This window comes from Strix aluco, chromosome 4 (assembly GCF_031877795.1).
Source record: "Strix aluco isolate bStrAlu1 chromosome 4, bStrAlu1.hap1, whole genome shotgun sequence".
NCBI lineage: Eukaryota > Metazoa > Chordata > Aves > Strigiformes > Strigidae > Strix > Strix aluco.
Window position 1 is genome coordinate 54,899,150 of NC_133934.1, and position 24,577 is coordinate 54,923,726.

A 24,577-nucleotide genomic window follows, 5' to 3' on the forward strand; every position below is an offset into this window, starting at 1 on the left:
CAAAATCATGGTCCTGAAGTGAGTTCAGACTTTTGACTTAGTGCTAAGATCAATGGGATTTTACCTCAGCTGTTTTAGAAGTTTCCCGTAACAAAAATGCTGAGTTCTCACTATGCAGCTGGTTTTACTGTCCTGGCTATTCTGCAGAATAAGTCTCCTGAGGACAGATTTTGCTTCCCATTACCAGTCAGGGTAACTCCGGGCTTCAACAAAATGATCCTAGATTGACACCAGTGCCAACCAGATCACAGTATCTTGCCTGAAATCACTGTCTTCAGGAAATTTTCTTCTGTTTGTAACAATTTCTATTTTGAATTGCCATTCAGTTTCACCAATTATTAAAAAAAAAAAAAAAAGAACCACCCACAATCTTTCCCCTTTCCTTTATTGTTCTTGAAGCTTCTACTCCTAATTCTGCCACCATTATTAACCAAGTCCTCCTTATGCTTTTTAGTAAAGATAATTATGTTATAGGGGTATGGTTCTTGCCCCCTTGTGATTAAATAATGCTTGAGTCAAAGCCTACAGAAGACAGAAAAGCTCTCTCTGAAAAAGTGCAGAAAAATTTTATTACCACAAAATACTACATATATTATGTAAGTTTTCACTGTTTTTCCCAGCCCTCTTCTTTTACCCTCACCACAGTGAACTGTAACCACATCTGTTTGTTATTCCAGACATAATTGCACATTAGTTTATCTGCATTTTAACTGTCCTGTTCTAAATCTCATCTAATCTGTTAATTTCAGTTTTGTGTTGAGAAGGTCCAAACCACATACATTTCTGACTGGACTCTTACTGAGGCTGCCAAAAAGCTGTTACTCAGAGAGAAGAAAAAGTGATTTATTTCAGTCACTCATTCTTATCCTTAGCAGGCCAGGCTAAGCTGCACTAGGGACATTTACTTGTGTAGAAGGCTTAGCCAAATGTGGAAACTCATATACCGTATTACATCTGTATCATAGATATTACTCCCTAATACACTAAGGATGACAGAGTTAGAGAAACGTTATTTCTTTATAAGACAACTCATTCTTTTTTATATCTATCTTTGTGTTATTTTTGCAACATAACTGTAGAGTCTTTTAACCCTTTCACTCAGTATACCTCTCATTAATACACCACACTGCCATCATCTGCTAGTATTTCTTCTAAACCAACGAAGCTGAAGGAATGAGTGACACAGATAATTCAACTGTTAAATACTCATTCTCTTTAAGCAGTCTAAACCAGCAAGTCACCCATGGTCACTTCCAACAGATTACATCTATCTGATGCTGCACTCCATCCTTGCAACCTCCCGCTTGGTTGTTGCCACACAAACATGCCAGCTTGAAGGTGATCAAGGTATATTTGTCCCATTTTTCAGAGCCAGTGTTAAGAAAGCAGGAAACAATGCTGACTGACTACCCCATCAAGTACCAGTGCTGGGATCTGTGGGACACACCTCAGCCAAATTTTGCCATGAATGAGAGGAAAAAAGCACTCTGGAGTGAGTAATGATATTGTAATAATACCTGTTTTGGATGAGATAATGCCTTTCATCCAAGTGATCTATAGCATTTTACAAGCTAAGTACAAGCACTACATCAGATCAACCAGAACACTCAAGTCATTTAGTAGCGTAAAGTAATATTGTCAGCAGTTCCTGACAGGAGGTTTTGGGAACTAACTGAAACTGCCTATTAAAATAGGGTGCAATTAGAACAAAATATATCAAGAGATATTTGACCAGAACCTGAGCAAAATAGCCTTAATTTTAAAGAATTGGAAACTAATATCCCCTCTTCTCTCCCAGAAGATGTTACAATGCAGGACAAGAACTCCAAGTAATATATCCATTGACAGCAGACTACAGCATTGATGGGGAGATGATATACAAAAATAGTGTGAAATCTGAGTCACACACTTTTTTTGCTCCTTCAGAAATACCATCCATTTCAGAAGAAGCTGGGAAAAAAATGCCCTCTTGCAATGATGCTTAATTCACAGAATGTGCTAGGAACCATGCCTGGAGGTACCACTGAAGAAAAATTCAGTTTTTTCCTCTGAATAAAAAAACAACCAAGCTGTAATCACAGTTGTCTTAGTTAATACATTCCAAGATATTTCTAATACATTGACAACATGGTGGCTCCAATACTGTTAAGCTGGTGGGGATCTCAACAAGAAATTTTTGTAGTAGGTGCATGTTTGTACATGCATACAGGTGTACCTGTCTACTCATATAAGACAAAAGAGGGGTTTAAGGGAAGGGTATTAAGGAACATGTATGCTTGTTTTTATATTACTAAGATATTAAAAGACAATAATATAGAGTTGTTATACTCTGAACAATAGAAAAAACTATCATTGCTTTGAGAAGGTCATTGTAAATCCCTGCTTCGAGCTGCTGCTTGCACTCAACTGCCCCATTCCTGTCTCTGCGAGCCTGGGGATAGCCAGCAAACCCCACACTGAGCGCTCTGGCACAGCTGCCTGACAGCATGAGAACTTTGCAATAACGTTGACCACTACTTAAAAATATATAGTTATGTCCTGGCAGCTTCTTACATGCTGCAAGAAGCTTTTACATGTTGTAACTTGAGTGTTGCAACAAGTTTGCAGGAGGTTTGCAGTTACCTCTCTCATGAGATGCTGCCACTGCATGTCATCAAGACAAGATAACAATGAAAGACTCTGTGAAGGTCTTTGAAATTCTGGTGAAAATGGGCCATGCTATCTCTGAGGTAAAAGCCACCCCGGAGTTAATAACCCTGGATTTCACCTTTAGCTAAAAAAAAAAAAAAAAAAAAAAAAAAAAAAATCATAACTCTGCCTATCATTCCTATTGCTTGATTTTAGATTTTATTTTATTTTAAATGTATGCCTATAATTTGTAGTCTAAGTATAAACTACCATATTGCATATATACTTATTTATGCTGCAATGTAATACAGAGCTGTTGTTTGACACAGCTGATTGAAATCGAATACACCATAAATTTAAAGTGTCTGTATTTATTGTGACAGTTAAGGTGTTTGCATCATGCAGAAGAAATAACAGAAATCATAAACTGCATTTTAAAAGCCATGATACTTTTAACCATGGAAAGTGTCTGATCCATAAAAGAATAAGACTCCACTATTTAAACATAAAAGTGCAAATGGTCTTGTTTCTTAAAAACCTAGTATTGGTTTCAGTGAAGTCAGGTGTCTATTGGCTTTAATAACTACAGACTTCCTTGAGTATTTCAAAAAATAAAAAATATAAACACAAGCACTTCAAAGGCTGAAAAACAGGTCAAGTCCCCCCACTTATTTTCTGCTGTATGTCACATCCATATAATTTTTTCCAATTATTATGGAAAAGATTTCAAATATGCATCCGACAGTTATAAGATTCATACATTATGCAATGCAAAGTGGATTCCTTCCTATCACAGACCTAATGCTAAATAAATATCAGGGGGGGCGGGGGGAAATCAAACCAAACCTAACCAAACCAAACCAAACCAAAAGCAAAATGACAAGAAAACTTACTAGTCCTGAAATTTGGTATAACTTTTTGTGTTAAAAGATTTCTTGAGAAGATGCTCTATACAGAAGATTTCCTAACCACCACAAATGTAACTCTAAAATTAGTTAATTTCAATCCATGGACCGTCAAAGGGGAAAGACAAGACAGCCACCAAGTCATGCAAAATCTAACAACATTTATTTTCCTGAAGCTAGGAGTTGTTCAAGCTAACCCTGGCCTTCCAGATACCTGAGAACCATACCAAAACCTGAGAAAACACATTCACCTCTTGTGATACCAGGCTGCAAGTTCAAGGGTCTGCACAACTCAATATGACTTTGTGCTCTTGAACCTTAGTCTCCCTGTTCAATGAAATAATTGAAATATCAAATTTAGAAGCTATTGTGTGTTTCCCATCTGAAAGACTAACTCTCATTCACCCATACAATTTCACAGTAACCAAGATGACACTCCAAACTCCAATGAGAGACATGTATCCCAGTAGAAACCTTCTTTCTGTCACCATTCCAGAACCAACCTTAATAACCCCAAACATTTTCAGCTTACTGGCATATTCATTACAAGAATTATATAAGACCAGCACCCTGACCACAGTTAAAGTGGTTGATGCAGGCTTATAAGAAGTAGTGAAAAGTGAAGCCATGGGAAGAAGTATCTCTCCTTTTTTAATTACATGAAAATGAAAGATGTAAAACAACTTGGTACATTTCCAGGTCTTTGGGGGCTTGATTGGAAGGCCACCCACCTTTAGTGATTTCCTGCTGTAATTGCACAAAAAGGAGTTTCCTCCTTATTCATTTGCATCTCTTTCTTGTCCCACTTTTTTCAGTGAGATGATTTAGCACCAGTGTCCACTGAATAAAAAAAAGCCTGATTAATGTGCAGCAGCTGACATTATAGCATATACATTCATGTTAGTGATGGAAGAGCTCATGTAATTGGATCAGAAATTGAATAAAATACTGAAAAATTTAACACAGCCTTTGTCTTTATACCTTACAGTGGGATGGCTGGGAGGTCAGTGTGTGGGAAACAACTAGGGGCATTTTATATTCTTTTCTGGTAAAAATTTGTTTAATGCAGGCCCATGATTAAAAAGAATGTGGTATCCCACTGCGACACAGAGGTACAAGAGAGGGAATAATAAATTGGTGGCATTGACAAGGTGTCATTTGTTATCTGCTTTAAAATGTCAGGTCATGTCATTGCACTGAAATATTTTCTCTCTTGATGTATGTCTTACAAAGCAAGTTCAATGTTTGGCACTTCGATTTCAATAAAAGAAAACAGCTTTTAATCTGGAAAGCACAGTAACCAACAGGAAAATAAGGTCAATTCAAGGCTCCTATTACAACATTTTTTCACAAGTCTCTTGAAAAAGCCTATTCTAAGTGGCCTAGTTCATCATGGAGCCCTGTTCTTCCTCATGGGGCCCTGGCTGGTGCTCTGCTTGTTTCTTTTTCCTCTTTTTTAAAAATTAAGTATGTTTCTGTGATTTCAGTAGCAAAAAGTAAAAAAGAGAGAAATGTTAATTTCTGTAGAACTTGAGTGTTGTGATAAATAAATCAACTTTTCAATCATGGAAACTGTTAAGGGAATATTTCCCAGGCTGACATTAACTACATGCTGGAAATACATCTGGGGAATTACAAGAAGTTATGAAATTATATCGATGACAAAATCCATTAAATAAACCAGACATCTTATAGAAGAATGGAGTGGTTATTATGTTCGTATTTTTTGCATTAGTGGAGAATAAACAGAGAGGAGTGAAATCCTCATTGCAAAAGCCTTTTTTTCCCATAAATCTATCAGAAACACAGAAACTGGAAAAGTGGGGGAATGGACTGATAATGACAGAGCACAATAGAATTTCAAATTAAGTCATAAATTTTACCCACAGGATGCTTTTGTGAAAAATAAAATTGAGACAAAAAATGCTAGTCAAGAGTTATGGAAAAAACTGAAGCTTGCTCCTACAAAGGTTTCACAAACACACTTTCTAATGAATCTGAGCATTAGTTACTTCTTGAACCTACTCTCCAAGGAGTACTTTGTTATTGTTTGGGAAACACACCATGAATAAAAGCAATATGACAGGGCTGAGAGTCAGCAGCAGCAGATTAAAACCTAACTCATTTGATGCTTTTATGGGTAGGTCTAGACCAAAATACCATGGCTCCTGACTTGCCTGGTCCTTGAGACACAAAATAGCTGAGGGTAGGAGTGGAAAAGGAGAGAATGCACTGTACGTACTTATGGGTAGATTTGGAGTAGCAGATGACTCTCTTTTGCTGGGGCTGTTGGAGGGCTGACTGTGACCAGAGCAGTATTAACTGAGTAAGCACCCAGAAAGTGCTGTTGCATTTGAATCTATGGGCAAGTCTGCCTTTTGCAGTGTTTTTCTCTCCTCCATTTGTTTGAACAGCCCTCAACTTCAGGGCAGCATTGTTGCACAAGGCTTTAAACCTGCCTTTACAGACTCAGCAGTAACATTTGCACTGGTACAAGGGTGTGTTTCCTGAAAACAAAAGGGACAGACTATGAAGATCCCTGGCTTGGCAGGACGGTGAAGAAAGAAGGTGAAGAAATGAAGGATGAAAGGGTTTTGCTAGTTCCTTCCCCTGCCCAGTTTTTACTGGATCCTGCTTCTCTAAACTTTCTTTGAGGGTTTTTTTCTCCATCGGTGAGATACATTCAGCACATCAGTCCTCAAGTGGCTCTGAACCACTTTATCTCCACCGGTCATTGTATATTTATCCAGAGGAAAATCTGGAAATACAACAAGTAGTACCATAGGAACGAAGATCCTAGGGGTGTGACTAATCTTTATTCTTCTTCCTCTGTACATCAGTGAAAGCAGAATAGCTCCACCAAAATCAGCAGCTACTCCTTTTTCCTGTCATCCTAACAAAGATCAGATCCTGGTCCAGCAAACCTGTGTTTCTCCAGTTCAACCACATCTCAGCATTGGTAATTTTCAGACAGTCTCTCCTTACCACAACTCCTCTGGATTTATCCCCAGAGTTTCAGGAGGAAAACATAGTGGTAAGAGGTGTGGGGAGGAAAAACGAATTTTTAAGGATCAGGATGAAATTTCATACCCCCAAAAAAATTCTATACCAAGTGTGTATTAAAAAATAATAATAAACCAATTTGGCCTAGCTTCCGGGACAATAACTGCTTTCTGTGTTAATGGCTACTTTATACAACATAATACTGTGAAGTCTAATTTATGATCAGCACCTCACAGAGCACGCAGCAAGTGCTCTTACGTTTTTCATATTTCTGTAGTCCAGCTAGAATTTTTTTACATCACCTTGAGCTGAATGCCTTGAAGACACTAGAGAAAGCAAGCATCTTGAGTTATGTGGCAATGTTTCGCTTCAGCTATTACAGTACAATTGTTTAGACTAGTAGAGTAATAAATGGCCAAATTGTTCGCAAGGGACTAGGGATTGTCGAGCAGGGGGGATTATTACTGTTGTCTGTGGTTTAGTAGCTAGCATTTTGATTTGATGCCTGATACAGACTCATAATTAAAATTTAATTTGTATATGAGCTTGTAAGAGACAGACAGAGAAACTATGCATGCATTGTACAGATGATGGGGAGAGAGATATTTTCCTCTGCGTATGGACTGGTGCCAGTGAAGGATTTGGGAGGTTTCTAGTGAGGTGACACAACAGAGAAGCTCAAGACTGAAAAAAACCCTGATTTCTAGGGTTAAGAATCTGTTACAGTGCATGAAAGATCACCCAAAATATGTGCATAGAAGACAGGCAGTTACCTAGAACTAGCTACCAGGAAATACTAACCATACAGGTACTCAAGAAATTTCACCTCTCCAGAGCTTAGGTACCTGCTTTAAGGATGTTAGAGAAATGCCTTCATTCCCTTTAGGATGCCAATCTGGGAATCAATTCCTAAAGGTATTAACCTACTCCTTGAAGAAACCTACTCTGCTCACTCCTTTTTTATACTCCTGGAGGAAAAGGAGTTGCTTCTATCACTCAGTTTTATTGTAGTAATTGAACAAATTGTAGAAATTGAAGCTATATGCTTTTCTTTTTAAAAAATAAAAATCTGTTGTGATATTTATATAAGACTTTTGTCATTTAAGTGCTGGGATGCTAATACTAAGTTTTATCACAGGTTATATTTCAACAGTCTTATCCCACTTATTGAAATAAGTGCAAGTTTTACCATGAGCAGTGTTAGCAAGATCTTACTGCTCCTAAATGCAGTGCACCAGGAAACATCCTTTACACTAAATAAACTGACAGAAAGGCAGATGACCTGTCCTCATTTTAGCAGCAGGAAATAAGTATATGGCATCTATCGCCTGCGAGGAAGCTGTGACAGAGGGAGCTGCTGCCATAGATGTGCATGTTCCACAACTTCCAAAACACACAGAGACACACACTCAGACTATCATGGCTAATAGCTCCTTCAGCATTAGAAGCAGTAAGATACTGATTCTCCACTGCTGTAATCATCTGTTGCATATCCATAAACTCTTTACTTAATAGAAGTTTACTTATAAATTAGAGATCATTCAGACTTCCCTGCAATATTTTCTGACAGACAACTCGTAAAAACTAAAACAATTACAATTTACTGATGTGCAGCTATAGCATTGGACATTATTACCTTCTCTTAGATTTATTAGGAGACAAATAAAGGAATGCCAAGCTGCAAACTGAACTGAAGCAGCAGGCTTCACAGCATACATGTCTTATCCCTTTCCCCATTGCTGACCAGATTATGTCCTAGGGGATGTTCTCAGTGATTCTTTAAGTTCTCAAAAAGATACATGACTGATATAATGAAGGGGCTTGGGTTTGGTTTTAATGATAATGGTGATATACACAGCTCTTTTCCCTCCTAACTGATTTCAGCTGAATAATTTAATTTAGTTTCTTAACATTTCAAACTACTTTCTAATTTATTTATTTTTTAAGCTTAACAAGCTTTCCAAGATGGAGAATTAAACAGTCATCTATGCATCTAGTGGATGACACCTGCCTGCTTCTACCATTTGCTCAAAGTATTTTTTAAAAGAATTAATAAGAATGAAAACAAATAGCTATGAATATTGGCAAAAAGGAATAAAAAGGAGTTGCAAACAGAACTGTTGAACCAGTGGCCAAAAATGCAATTTTTTTTAATATGGATTTCAATTAAATACTTTGTTCAGTCTGAACCCAAATATTCGGTTTCATATTCAGGCTTTTAACACTACTGAAGTTACATTTTGGCACTTAAAAAGTGATTTTGAAACATCTTAGACATATCATTCCAAAATGGCCAAAATTATGCACTTTGCCTTTTCTAAATTTGTGTTTTCTGCAGAAGTCATTTGCAAATCTAGGTTAAATTCCCCCCCAAATTCTATTCCCCTGGAATCCTAAATCTTGGTATATAAAACTGTGCCTGACTGGTTGCAAATAATTTTTTAAGCTTTTCTTCAATTCTAACAATAAGGTATTTCAAATACTATTGAAAAACTAGGAGGAAAACTTGGATTTGAAAACAAATACAACTAACTCCATAATCTTACTAGAATAACTCCCAAAAGCAACAAAACCATAATATTTGAACAAACCTGAGATATCTGCTTTCTCAAACTTGTACTGTCAAAATTCAGGAAAAAAATTACCTGAATATGTTATTAGAAACTGGTTATAAAACAATAACTCTATCAGGTGGAAGTAAACAATCTTTTTTTTCCTCCATAAATAATTTCTGCACCTTTCCTCTTTTAGTCTAGGTTTCACAAACAGTAATGTATCTTGTGGTCATTAAAACACATATTCTTTTAAAAGAAGACACCAAACCTTTGCAGGTGATAATCATATACACAACATTCTAAGTGTTTTAAGAAGCATTTTATACAAATAATTGTTCAAGCTACAACGCACACAAGGGAAAATTGTTGTAATAAGCTTCTAGCATCATACTTGACAGTTTCAGTCCTAAAGTATGTGAAAGGTACATTAGTTGCATTGACAATGCTGAAATGTGCTTTTATTTTGTAGTACCATGTCTTGACAAAACAAATTCTCTTAAAATACTACATTTTTTATCCAGATACTGAAATTGAGGCAGATAATAATTTACACATTTTCTCATTATTAATGGCTGTGTCCAGTAGATGAATATACTGACCCCACTATTTCCATGTTTGCATCTATTTCAAATAGAAAACTTGGATCTGGGGGTTTGCTGGCCCTCGTTTTCCCTCCTGACAGAGCTCACCACAGAGGAGGTGGCAGGGAGATCCCCCTTCTGAACCAAAGTGGGACATGGCAGTGACATGGGAGTACTCAGGGGAGCCAGTTCTCAGGGAGCAAAACTCAGTGTATTGGGAATGTGAGATCCCAACAGAGAACAGAGGTCATGACAGAATGAAATGCCATAAAAAGTCTCCTTTTATTGGATCCAGAGCAAGTACCAAATGATACCGATAAACATTCATGTCTAACTTGGCAAGATCCAAATACAGCCTGGTGAAAATGAAGAGGAGTTATTTTATAATTTTCCTCACCTTCTTCTTTTGAGTTACCGATAATAAAGACCAAAAGCAGCTATATTCTGTAATTTCATTTTTCAAAACAGAAGCCTACTCTTGAGAAATTTTGGTATTTTCCAAGAATAAAATTCACTTCTGTTAGGCACTGTAAGGCAAAATAATCATTTAGGAATAATATAATAAACAGCCCTTGAGCTGTACAGCATGGGAAAGCTCTTCTTAGGTACATGTTAATTATTTTTTTTATAATTACACCTCTTATTAAAATAAACTACAGGTCTTGGGTTTTGGTTTTGTCTATTTTTATACTAAGAGAAATGACAGAGCTACTACCAACTAGAGCAGAATCCCACCAACTGCAAGATCACAGTCTAAAGGAAAAAAGTTTCACATTTTTGGAACAGATCCAGAAGAACTGGTCTGAGATGAATTCTTTTCTCTTTCATCAGAGCCTAACTGAAGGGCACAGATTATACCTGTCCATAAATTCCTCAAACTTTTTATGAAGGACTGACTTAGATCTCGTATTAAAACAAATATTCATGAATAATAGTGCTGAATCTAGTGAAGAATAACTTGGTCCCAATGACACTCTTGGAAATCCAACATCACTCAATTAATTTCAATAAAGTTGTTTCAGTTTAACATTAACACCAAAAAGCTGACAACTGGGACCACTGGACCATACCTGCTTAAAAGGTGTCTCACAATTCAGTGATTAAAGTCTCACAAACACTGGTTTTCCTCCAGAATAATTCCACAGGGTGACATTAAAAAAATCTTATATTGTACCAGTCTTTGTATAAAAGTCTGATGGCAGCAAGTAAATCACAGCAGGAGGACGGTAATTTAAAGGGGAATTGCAGGGGATTGTCGGCAGAAGTGGTTGCACTTCAGTGGAACTCCAAGTGGCTATTGCTGCTGTTTTAATAGCACAAAGGCAACACAAAGCAAACTTGCCAGTGAGTGACACGTACACTAGAGACTTGAAAAACATCGAAACAAAATGGTAGCAGGGTTTCTTTCCCTACATACCAAGTGGTGCACGCCCAGCACCTGGCCTGCTGAGTGGTCATCTGTAACCAAAAGTGGTGTGTTTCAGCAGATCCCTTAGCCCACAATCTCAACAAGCACTGCCTTGTTGGAAAAAGCAATGAAAACCCATCCGACATTCACTGCAGCTGGACTGGGTAACAAATATGAGCAGCTATTAAGGAAGGTCGATGAGATGGAAACCCATGCAACCAGAACTGGGGCATGCTGCAAAGAGCCTATAAAAGAACTGAAGCAGCAAGCAGCAATCCCAGGAAGCATGGCACAGGAGATGAAAGCCATTCTGGGTAGCGCTAAACTGCTGGAGAACGATATCCAAGGGGGATAAGCTTTAATGAATCGTTAGACATGGAGAAGTCCAACTGAAAGCTAACTGAATACATGCTCCCTGCTGACAGCAATATCCTACAAATCCCACCACCATAATGAAAACTGTTAGTGTGAGGCTTAAAGAAAATTTTCTGCTCAAAGCAGTAAAATCTTAAGTACAGCAGTTCGAGTCCCCAGATTGATAATAAGGTCTAACTGTACCAAAAGAACTTGCAGAAAACACTGGGCACCTGTGTTTCGTGCTGTTGAACTGGTGGTCTACCAGGCAGGAACACTCTTCATCTGGTTCTGAATATCCTTACTCCTTGCCTTTCAATGACATACATAAAACCATGTATAAAACACTACAAAATGAAACGACCTTACAATCTATCACTTTACATAAAAACTAACAAACATCCTGGGGAAATTTGTATTTCTGGTGAGCAAAAGTAAGGAAGAATGATACTGCAGAGGTCCACAACCCCTCCAGACATTGCCCCCAAACTCATCAGTTGTCAAGTGTTCAAACAGCTCAGATCAAAGTGTAAGAATAAGTGAACTGAAACTAATTCTTGTGCAAAGGTACAGGTCAAGACAGATGCAACACTACTGTGTCCTGTCGCCCTAGCTCTCGTGCTAGTCTGACATAGGCAGGTACAATTTAAACTGAGTGCTGATACCTACAGTCCACTCACATGGACACCACATCATTTTGTTACCCAGATACTTACAAGGTGAGAAAATGCCCATTTGTGTATACAGTCATCCAGAAATTGATTTGTGTATATAGAATATGGCAGATGGCACATATATGTATTTCCTGAGCAAGATATACAAAATAATACAAAACAAAATAACTCAGGAAATGTTATCAGTCAGATCACAGTGGTCTGAAATTTTAAATGACATTTCAAATTTAGCACTCAATTTTCTGCAAGAAGCAGCTTATTTTTTCTTTTAAAAATACTTATAAAATTCAAATCAGTTGTAAGAGCGGTGTCTATTTATTCAAGAGAGAATTCACTTCATATATGACTAGCATGAAGACCTTTCACAATTATGCAAGCTATCTTATAAGATTTCATGTTTCAGTTTATAAACCAGCCCTGAACTCTCTGAGATTAGAAATAAAAGTGTGACAGGAAGAGGTTCTCTGCTAATGATACCCATTACGGAAGGCTGCCCTCCAAAAAATCTGAGAAAATACTCATCTGGAATGTCAATCCTGTATTTTCAGTTTGCTTCACAAAGGTATCGCTGCTTCCAAAGGCTGACTGGGTAAGGCAAGATATAGCAGCAACAGAGGTAACAGAAATACTTCTTATTTTCTGACAATCATTAGTATGGTGTTTTCCGTTCAAGTATTATAATATTTTGATTTTAGATATCTTTACATAAAATCTTTTACTGACTATGTGAAATAACACTTTAGAATTGTTTGGGCAACCATAGCTTTCCTCTCCCACTTTTTTTTTTTATTAAACTGTTTCTGATTTTTTTTTTTTATTGGTCCCACATTGGAAAGAAAACTAAACCTTTACGATATTAGAAAGCAGAACCATGATATCTCCTCTCTGTTTCTATTGGTTGTCATAGTCCTTTGGTTCAGGGCTTCCCTCTCTCACTTTTTGTCATGTATCTAGGGAATGGCCAGAAACCAACAAAGAGGAAACTAAAGCAAACAGAGACTAAACAATTCTCCAGATATCTCTAGGAAAGTCAGCTGTGCAGCCAGGAGAAAGAATGGATTTCTTAATTAACACTATGTTGCTTTAGTCATTAACCAGTGATGTTCATCCCAAAACCCACACAAAGCAAAAAATGTGACAACAAAATCTAGCTGAGATATTGTCCATATTTCCATGACAAAGCACCTGTAAAGTGCAAAGCCAAACAAACTGAAACTGTTTTCATGCAGGGATATGTAAAGTTTGATTTATCATTACTTAACATTTGTTTCTAAGCAAAAAATTAGACTTTGTAAAATGTTTACTTTCATAAGTAACTCATAGTAAAAGAAATGAGCAAAATAATGTTAATAACAGTGCAGTTTTAACTAATAGAACATGCTAAAGGGTACTAAAGGGAACAAATTATAACAAAACTTTCGTGTAATTTTACCCAATGGATAGGAAGAACAATGGTCTTTTCTACTTAATGTTTTCTTTTGGAAGAAAAATTGTGTAATCCAAGCCTAGCTTATTTTTGCCTATGTATCCTTAACTTCAACTTCAGTCTAAAGAAAATAAAGGTTTGTTTAGGCTACAGCCTAGTCTGTTTATACTTTTCTCTATTGAAAGTTTTATTTGAAAAATATTTAACTGTTGTGACTGTACAACAAATCCATGACTCTGACTAGGAGTTACAGATCCTGGAGCAGAAACCCAGCAAAACTTTCCTGAAAGTCCCTGACATGGAACATTCTGGTATATACCAGTATTTCTACTTTATGCCATTTTTTTGTCTTTTTGTCCAAAATCCATGAAATCAGAGAGGAGCTGTAGTGGCTGCACATAGTAAAACTTGTCAGCTTGAGATTTATTTCATTTCATTGGAAGGGGTGGGGCAGAGGAAATTCATTTGAAACTAGAATTCAGGGGAAAAGTTGCAAATTAGCTCCTGGCTGTCAAAATGCTGCCCTCTTTAAAGCTGAAATAAACAAACAGTTTCGGGGTAAAAAAATAAAAATCATAAGAAAATCTGCCATTTTACTTTCATATTTTTTTTTCCCTCTTCAGTCATTCATATACAGTTCTTCTTATTATCTTCCTTTCCAGCAAGGACAGATTGTCCTATTAAAAAGGACACTTCCCCCTACACTACCAACAGGAAAATAATAATATTGCATAGACTCATCCTGAAAGGAAGGAGGTTTTTTTAGGAGCTCAAAATAAACCAAAGAGATGAAGAAATGAAATTAGGTTCTGTTCAGCTTTTCTTTGTTTTTTGGTTTTTTTTAATTCACTTCCTAAATTTTTTTCTAGATTTTTCACTGCAAGCAGCAGTTTAAAGATAAAGGAAAAGCAAGCAGATTTCTCTAACATCAAGAGAAGGTCAAATAAAGGGCACCGTGCACCTTTCCAGAGGCACCTGTGCTCAGCAGCCTGAACACAAAATGAGCCAACATCACTTGGCAAATTGTTTCTTTACTGGCTTTAGCAAAAATTCCTTGGCTCTCACTGCTGCCCTAGCTGTTGTGAATCAGCAATAATGCTGTACTCCTTCTTCTGCAAGTTTTAGTTGTTTATCTTCTGTCATAGTGAATGAGGCACTTTTGAAACAAAAGACACAATCTCTCATCATGTGTTTGCTGCAGCACTATGGAAAAGGTTAGCCAATTCTAAGAGAAGTGGTCACCCTTTCAATGGGTTTTTCTAACAGAAACAGATTATTTTTTTTTTTTGTAACATTTGGAAAACCTGGGAAAAAAGAAGAAAAAAAAAAAAAAGACCCCACATTTGAACAATTTGGACAGAGAGCAAAAGCTAAAACTAGGAGTTTGTCATCAAAGTCTCAATCTCATAGCCATCCAAACAAAATCAAAGAAAACATAGAGATTTATTTTCCTTAGATAAACCCACCTGTGCACTTCTAAAAACATTTAAAATAGAAGAAAACAACTGTTCCACTGTACCATCATGGCCCTGCCAACTGGATTAATCTTTGCACATTAAGACACGCTAGCATACATATCATATAAATCCCTCCCTTTTTCCTCCTTAGTATAAGCTAATGAAACTTAAGCAGAGTCATCCAACAAACTGCTGGCCAGCACAGCAGCTGGCTATACTTACACAACTGTTTCAATTTGGCACATGATACTCAGAGTAGGCAACATGGAGTCTCTACATTAATAATGCAACACAATCTTGCAATGGCTGGACTAGCTTTTTTCCTCCTCATTGTTTTTTAGCATCTCAAATTCTGCTGCTTCTTTCAGATGTCTCTACTGCTTAAACCTGACCTTCACTCAAATTTTTTGGTTGAGCACTGACAAAATGTACCCCCAAAACAGCTGAAGTATATAGCTTCTTTTTTTATGCTAATTTCTTTCCCTCCAGACAAGCTTAACTTACCTACCCTACAATTCCTTATATTAGTGCTGCATCTCTAACTCTTACCCTTCCTGATTTCACAGAGACACAGTGCAAATGTTGTTGCCATTGCCTTCACGGGGAGTCAAAGGTGTTCCCCTGCCTGCAGGATCCCCTGCACACTGCTGACAGGGAACTGACTGTGGGCAAAAGCAGTTTCTTCCACCTTTCTCTCTGTTTGTTCCTGAGAAGCAGAAGGAGAATCACCATGGGCTGTGGTTTGAGCCCAAAAAACTGTTTCTGCCCTTTCTGAGGCATTAAAGTAGGATCCTCAAAAAAAAAAAAAAAAAAAGGAAATATCTGTAAAACCAGGTAAAACCAGTAGTATTTTCTTTCTCTATTAACAAAAGCAGAAATTTGCTGCCCTAAGTACTACCATTTCCTCAGGCTACTTTGTCACATTTTTTAAAGATGCTTGAGAAGTTACCTCAGTCAAAAAGGTGCACTTCAAAGCAGCTACAACTCTGCCCAAGCATCCCAAGTGCTCTCGGCCCCCTCTTGTTGAGGTGATACAAACAGGGAACATTTCTGAGTGGAGGGAAAAGATGAGGGGTCTCTGTCAACGGTGCTGATGCCCAGTAAGAGGAGACAAAATGGTGGAGTCCATGAAGATTCCTTCATTCACGCTTGTGTGACAAACTCATGCCTTATCTACATAAACTCACAAGAACTACAACTGAGTTCTAAAAAAACAAACAGGAAGTAAGGTCTCCAGATATAAGAAAAGGATCAAATTCCATCCCAGCTGGCAGGCGATTACTGAAAAAGGGTATTTTTTTAAAGCAGCTGCAATCCTAAGCGGGATTTACCTGGTAATACAAATGTATCAGAGTTTACTGAGAAAACCGAAGGTAAGTACAGTCTGCTAAGAATATTATCACCTCCACAATATGCCAGCACTACTTGCTATCCACAGACCAACAGTTTCTTTCCTCTTTTCTTCTCAGCACTCATTTTTTAAATTCTGAACCAAGGTTAACATACACATTTTTTCATCCAAATATAAGGATGAAGTTTATTAATAACTGCACACCAAGATCTTGAATTAGGACATGCTTCTTGGGCGGAAGAACTCCTGAATATTATTTCTTCACCATTTGTAACAGGTGTTGCTATGCTGTGTATTTTCAAGTTAGAATATGAAACCCTATCAAGATTTCTGGATCTTTAAATTTATCAATAAGATTTTACATTAATGCCACCGTTGTTTTCAGTAAAAGCTGAATTTTACTCCCTCCCAGTTATATACAAGAGTATCTCAGCTATCACAGAAGTTCTTATTTATTTTTCCTTTTTTTAAAAAAAAATTTTCATTAGCCTACTTTATCATAAAACAGAAGTCATTGACAGGCCAAAGATCATCTATAATAGAGCTATTTCAACCAGGACTGCAAGAACCCCTAATGACAGACTGTCAAAAAGCAGCAAGCCACCCAGTGATCAAGAACTGCACCATGACCTACAAGCAGAAAGGTCATTATTTTGAGCTATCCTCTCCCCATGTAAAACTTCAACTCTCAGCTTCCCAGCTAGATGCCTGCTTTTCTACTCTGGTTAGGTTTCTTCCATTATAAAATTAAATTGAACTGAGTCAGCGTCCATCGTTCTCAAGGCATAATCTAGACGGCCCCCTCCTGTTCTGGCACTGAGACCTATAGAGATCCATTTTCATTGTGTACATTTCCCTGACTGAGAACCCAGGAAAGTAAGTTTTGCAAAAGTTCAAAATACTGTTATTACTTTGTGGGCTGTATCATAATTGCTTGAAAGAAATGACATATTCTACCACTTCATATTTACTATTACATTTTTTCAGTCAAAATGATTAAATTCTGCATGGAGACACATAAAAGTTTCTTCACAGATATTCCCCAGATAGAAATAATTTCAGGAGGAAAATAACATTGCCCACCTTTTCTTCTGGCACTCAATTTCACTTTTGTAGAAGATTCTGAAGGAAGAAGTCACCAAATGTTTTCAGTAATATTTGTTTCATTTACAGTGAGACATATAGCAACATAACGGAAAGACAGAAAAGTAGGAAAAGACCAACATTTGCATCCAATGTTCTCTGCTCCAACTGAACAAATCATTTGGTGTTGCCTCTGATACTTTGTACAGAATCCAAATTAGACAACTCTGTTTATTGACTGCTTGACTCTCTGAATGAAGCCAGAGAACAATCTGCAAGCTATAATGCTTATTTTCCTGTATGTGTGGATTAATCAGTACCGAAATAGCTGAATTACTTTTACCATTATATTTGCTTACTGAATTTATCTAAGGGAAATATCATTTTCCTCCATTATATACTTCATTCATCATAAATCAAGAATACTCACATGTTTTATGCTGAAATTATTTCAATTTACAACAGTAAAACAACAGCAGAATTTAGCTGACTAATCGCTGCACGGGTTTACTACTGCATTTGAACAATATTGCAAGCTTGATGGTGAAGAGTGTTCCTAATGAAAGTTATATGAGTTACACTTTGCACAGAATGTAAAGGCAATGTCTTTCACGTGCAGATGCTGCCACTTCCTCAGGTCTGCCTCCAATCTGAATACAGTCATATTCATAGCTGCTGGACAACCAGAGGTCGTCAACAGTGGCTGTTTACTGTGGCATAATCTTACTCAGCATAATAATGGATAGCTTGAAAGGCCTTCAAATATGCTGTGTGATAATTTTATTAGCTTTATGCATAAAGCCTCAGAAATTTAATTACTCGTCTGGAAAAATATAAATACAAATTATAAAACTCAGGGGGTTTATATATCCAAGCAGCTAGAATAAGCTGCTAGTTTCACTAACCATGTACTAACCTTTTTTCATTTTAAGAAACTTTTGATCTCTTATTTCACAGAGCTTTCATTATTTCTTTAATTGAGTCGGCAGCTACTCACTGTTGCTATCTACTATTTAAGATTGAATGTCTCGTATTACAAGTGCTCAACTGAAACAAGTTGAAATAAGACCTCTGAGCTGCCAAACCCTCTTGAGGCCCACAAAATAGTGAGATGCACATCACATGAAGCTATCCAGTAAGTCAGCTTTTAAGTAAATAAAAGTAAATACAGTAGTGGTAGAAGAAATAGTAGTAAAAGAGACAAAGTAGATGGCTCTTAAAGAGACTACTATTATTCTACCTACATAAAACCTTGCATAGTCTTTTCAGAACATCTTCAGAACGTTTTGAAAGATTCTGCTTTTTAAAAGGTCACCAATTCAATAATAAATACATTCAGGTACACACACACATATATATAGGTATTTAATATACACAGTTTTAGAACATTGCTTGGATCTGTAAAGCCTGTTTAGTGTGAAATTGATTCAGATTGCTTATACATGGAAGAAAACTTTCCAGTTTGCTAATGAGAATAAAAAACTAGGCAAGAAAACAATATATTTCCTCCTCCTCTCCACCAAACTGAAGGTAGGAGGTAATCCTTTAAATTCAGATATTTTCAATCAGATTTATTTCTTTAAGAGAAAGCACATATCACAAGCATACCTGGAAACATAGAGCTTCCAGTTTTACACATGATTCTTTCTGGTATGCATTAAAAAGTACTAGCATGATTTTAGCCAACCCATCCATTTTGTAGGACTCTTGCCACCTACCACCTGTAATTTACATAACAGAGCATGTAATCTGAGATGTGCACTTGCTCCTCCCCACATTCATTTTCAGTATGGCACAGTTCACCTGTTAAGAGCAATTCATCACTCTCTGACAAATAGCACAATAAAACTGCTCACTGTGTCTTGTGATGGGTTCCAGATCAAACCAAGAGAAAAAGTCTTACACTCAACGTTTTGCACTAACACAGACCCATGTAATACCATCACAAATTCAATTACTTTGCACTGTGATTATTAATGACAGAACAATGTAATGAGTCTGAGTGAAGATAAAATTCCTGTGGTTAAGTGAGTCCTTGATGATGAAATTTCTTTACCAAATTAAAGCACTTTTTCCCCAGGCATTTGGGAGTCTCATTAAAAGCCCATTTAAGCCAGTGAGAATCTTCCCATTGACAGACATAAGTTTGAATTAGGTCCTCACTGCATTAAAATTGAAATATGTGGGGGTCAATTTTTAAGAAAAACAATTTCCTGGTACTGGCTTGGAATTGTTTCTGTACCTGCTCATGCATCCAGCAAAAATTTGTGTGTTCATATCAGACAACTACACACAAATGCATATAAAGAAATCTCACTACATATATACATGTAATAATCCAGTCTGCAGATATAAATTGTGACAGTAGATAATTCTAAATAGGTCTCAGAGTTCTTTCAAAGCCTCTTAGCTCGTAGGTATGCCCTGAAACATGCCTTATTCCTTCCTCTCTTTTATTACTAACAATCACAAGAATTTTGCACTTAAATTCCCCACCCATAGCTATATAACTTTATTCAGAAAGAGCCTACAGCTACATTAAGGAGACAGTTGCATAAATCCAACCTAATGCCCACTGTGGTGCCCTAATTCTAAAACTGTTTCTCAGATTCCCCTATCACTGATCATCTAAGCCTGTAAAATCCCTAGACATCTTTGGTTTTGATGTTAAAATTTTTCAGGTGCTAGAGGAATTGTGGCTTCCCCAATGAATATTTCTCAATGAATACATTTCTCAGGAGGCTGGACAAGATGCAGTCACCTCCTCTTCCTGAAACCTCTCAACCCTTTCTTAAAAACATATATAAATATATATGTGTGCACATGCATTTGTGTGTATCTATTATACGTATATTTTATACATATATATAAAAAAATATAATCAAGTTAGGAGACTTGAGTGAGAGCAAGACTGAATAGGACTATGCAGACTAAATTAAACTTTAATGTGGAGGCTCCTCAATTCCAGTTCATCCTCTGACACTTGCTACCTATTATTACACAGCATGGGACAAAACCAAAAAATCACTCAGATGTTAGAACAGGAATAGAAGTCCTTTTATCCCAAGCCTCAACGGTTACAGACCATGGTTACCCAGCAGATTGTAGACATTGCTCTTCTTTGGCCTAATGAACCTTGAATTACATTCAACAGAAGGGAGAAGCTTCAAACCAAAAGTCTGAGTCATTCCCATTCCTACCTGCATCCCAGTACCCTACTGGAAATTATGCACAGGCTTTTATTGAGAGAGGATCAACCACTGAAACAAATTACCAGAGGAAGCGATGACAAAAATGACAAATTCAGATCAAGATCTGATACCTTTCTGGAAGACAATCTTTAGCAAAATACCAATACATTTTAGACACTCAAGGTAGCTGCATGAAAAACATAACTGGCTACCTGAACAAACTCAAATTGACCCACACAGCCTCACGGGTCCCTTTTGCTCTTAAACTCTATGAACTTTAGCATGTGGCATGTGCAGTTAGCTAGATGCAGTCAAATCCATTGTTTGTAAGACCACTTTCTATCTTTATTGCAAAACTGTTTCAAAAGTCCAAATTACTGCATGAGTTTTTCTGGACGGTATCAAGCAGATAATCAAACAGATGATCTCATAGGTCACATTTGGTTTAAAATTTCATGCACCAGCTCTTACTTTTATCTGCCAAAGACATTTTTATATTCTGTGCATTTATCTAAAGAAATATGAAAGCTGAACATTTGTAATCTATCTGTTTCTTTACAAATGGCACAGTCAACTTCTCCCTTCCATGTGTGACATTACAAATGGAAATATCAACTGATCAGAGAAAGGCATCTGAAAAAAGTGACATATTTTCAATATTCTGAGATTATTTTCAGAAGTATATTCAAACTCGAGGTGCTTTTGGTTTAGTTATATATCTCCTCCTAATGGCAAGTGAACAGCTAAAACCTCTTGCCTCAAGCTGACAATATGCTCTTGCTTTCCGAGATATAAGATCACTATTTGATTGAAGCTAGTAGACTGTAGTCTGTTATTGAAGTTATAGTCAAAGACAGATCAGCACTGGCATTGTCTCATAAGAGAGATTTTTTACAGCTCCCTTGGAGCCAACTCCATTACATATAATTCACATTTGCACTAAAATTCATAGCCCTTGGAAGAGTTTGGATTCACTCGCTGTCCTAAGCATTTGGATCTGAATTGGAATAGCTGAAAGAGGATGTGTTGGCACTCGCTTTGGTGCTGCAAATAAAAATTCAAGAGAAAAAGCACCTTTTCCTCTTTTTCCTATCTTTCTGAAAGTATTCTCTAACCTCACAGTACAATGTACATCTTACTTGAATATTATTGTAGATAACTGAAACTTGAAAAATGTTGGCAAATTCTACTCAAGTTATGCATAAATCTTCAGAGAATTTAGAAAAAAATCCACGTAGTAACTAGTTGATTCATTTTGTCTATCAGTTACAGAAAACAGGGAAGAGAGAGGAAACCAGTAGAAACTTCAGCATGCCAAATCATATTTGCTGGGTTATTTACAAATAATGTAGTGCTCTCAGTAAAGCAATTCTGACATAGCAATACCAAGACAGAGAAAAAAGTAAGATATATCATTTCAAACAAGAGACCAAGGTGATTCAAAGTTCTGTTACCCAAGGTTAATAACAGTTAAATTCTGCCTGCCAGAAAAATCAGCAGCAAAAAGTGCTCTCTGACAGATCCTGCAAGCCCAAGAAAATATGTCAGGAATGTGGACATACCTTTTTTTCAGTCCACTTATATTGTGAACAAGTCAAATGTAATCTGGTAAATAACTGGTTGAAATCTTGCCCAGAACAAGATCTACTTGAATTATAAATTTTTCTGCATGTATAATATGGGTTGAATAATTTTCCTGTCTCAAGCAATTTGTTAGTTTACATGTAAGAGCAAATGCATGACTTTCTGGTTTGGGTTAGGACTACAGAAACACCATAAGACCAGAATCTTTTAAATCTAAACGCTACAGTTTAAAGTATAGCTTTGGAAGTCAAAGCGGTATTATTTTACCTCAGGGGTTGTTGCCGCATTAACTTTCTTTATCTGATCAGAAACAGAAAACCTTCAGATATATAAAAAGCTTCCAGCCTGTTCTTGGAAGATTTCTAACTCAATTTTGTAGGTCTACTACATCAGAAGATTATACTCAACTCTGCACAGCAGACAAGAGGAAACCTGTAGTCCATTTAAGACCTCAAATGACTGGGGGTGGAGAGGGATGTCTTGGTAACACTAAAGTATATATTTTCTAGCTTTTAAGAGTATTTCAAAGGCATATTTGGTGATCAAGAAAAGGCTCCTAAATCTAGTTTAATATTAGATAATATTCCGAACACTTAAGTGCTTAGCTAAAAACAAACTGGCATAATAGCCATTACTATCTAATTGTTTTCTTCTTGTGAAGGATTTAGGCTTTTGATAGCATCAGACATTAATGCAGTCTAAACTAATACAAATATTAAAAAATGATGTTTAACTGCAGACTACAAGTCTGTGCTTTAATTCTGAGTTTTCAAATAAATCAGTAGAGAACCAGCATATACACAACGCATAGAAAAGTTGTTCGAATTAGTTGCTACCTACCCTCTATGATGTGCACCTATAATAAAAAACTTAACAGATGTAATAGTAAAAGAAAAATCATGGTGCTAGAACATAAATAACACTGTCAGAAGTGTGAGTTTACTTAACTGTCATTGATGAGCCAGAACCACATAGAAGCTGGACAACCAGAATCAAACCCAATCTATAGCCATCAAAGGGAGCTTTTTGTCTGTTTCTGATTATAAGGTGATCTATCCTCTAGGACTGCAAATGCTGCGATACCTCTCCTGGCCTATATCTTCCTGGATCAGCCCTTCTCCTCTGGTCCTTGGACATCCCATGTGAAAATGCTGCAAGGAGTGTGATAGAGCACTCTGAACATGTCTCTCACGCGTTACCTCTACACCTCTTGGGACTCTCTCAGCAAATACAGAACTCTGATTTCCAAATGTCTCCAAAACCAAGAAATGCAGCCTGACTTTTACTTGAACCAGGCAAGTAAAATAGAAACAAGACACCCACAGTGTTATAAAAAAAGTGTGGGCCTTTTCAAATAATTCCTTACAAATCATTTATATATTAAATAATTAATAAATATTTAATTGCACCTTTTTCTTTTCTTTTTTGTTTTCTTTTTTTTTTTTTCTCTTTTTTTTTTTTCCCTTTTTTTTTTTTTAAGAATTTAACAGGAAAGTAACAGAAATTACAATGGTCTACCTAGAAGCAAGAATGTGTTAATTTTCTTAGCAGGTATATCCTGCTAATGGAATATATTCACAGCATTAGCATATCAGCATGTTAATACCATTTGCAGAACTCAATAAGAGTTAATGAGAACAATAATTATTTGAGAGTGAATGTTGCTTTGGGATTTATTACTCCTTTCTTATAATTTTGAGTTCTTTGTTTTGGACTCTGTAGAATGGTAAACTGACTACATCGCCGAATAATTGAATTTCTCTCATTACACATACACACACCATAAAGAGCATGCCATGCAGCCAGGACTTACACAATGCTTTCCTCCTCCTTGCTGGATCATTCAAACTCTTTTTGTGGGAATGAGTCATATCCTGATTCAAGTACACTATTGAAACTCAGCGCCAGGTCCACAAATATTAGTAGATATTTTTTATTTTCAAGGAGACTTATAATCAAGATAATTTGCCCCATCGACTGCATATTCAAGCAGACTGAAGGCTTGTAGCAGCCTTGAATTAATTAGTAAAAGTAATCACATTAAGGCTTGAACTTAATAATAAACTGGTACAGCATTAACATTTTGGTCATTAAACCTGTTTAATTAAATTTAATTGAGCTCTCACATTATTATGGCTACAGTAAACTAACTAACTACATTGTCTTGTCCCTCTTCCCAACCCCCACCAGGAAGCAAGAAGAGAAAGAGGAAGAAGAGGAGAATAAAGAACAAGGGGGAAAAAAGTAAAAAGAAAAAAAATTCAGTCAGATTTCAACAGAGGTAGACTGATTCAAAAAGTGGTTCAAAAGCACCTCATATCAGAGCTGAGCTTCATGACATTAGAGAATGAGATCTTTACAATCAAAGAAGGAAAAT

At 36.7% G+C, this 24,577-nt stretch overlaps 1 long non-coding RNA gene across 1 annotated transcript in view; it reads left to right on the plus strand.

Moving 5' to 3' along the window:
• Positions 1 to 23,952, plus strand: part of LOC141922296 (uncharacterized) — a 102,152-nt gene extending 78,200 nt beyond the window's left edge. Inside the window, exon 4 of the long non-coding RNA XR_012622944.1 lies at positions 23,264 to 23,952. This is a non-coding gene — a long non-coding RNA (uncharacterized LOC141922296). The remainder of the gene's footprint in view (positions 1 to 23,263) is intronic.
• Positions 23,953 to 24,577: the final 625 nt, after the last annotated feature.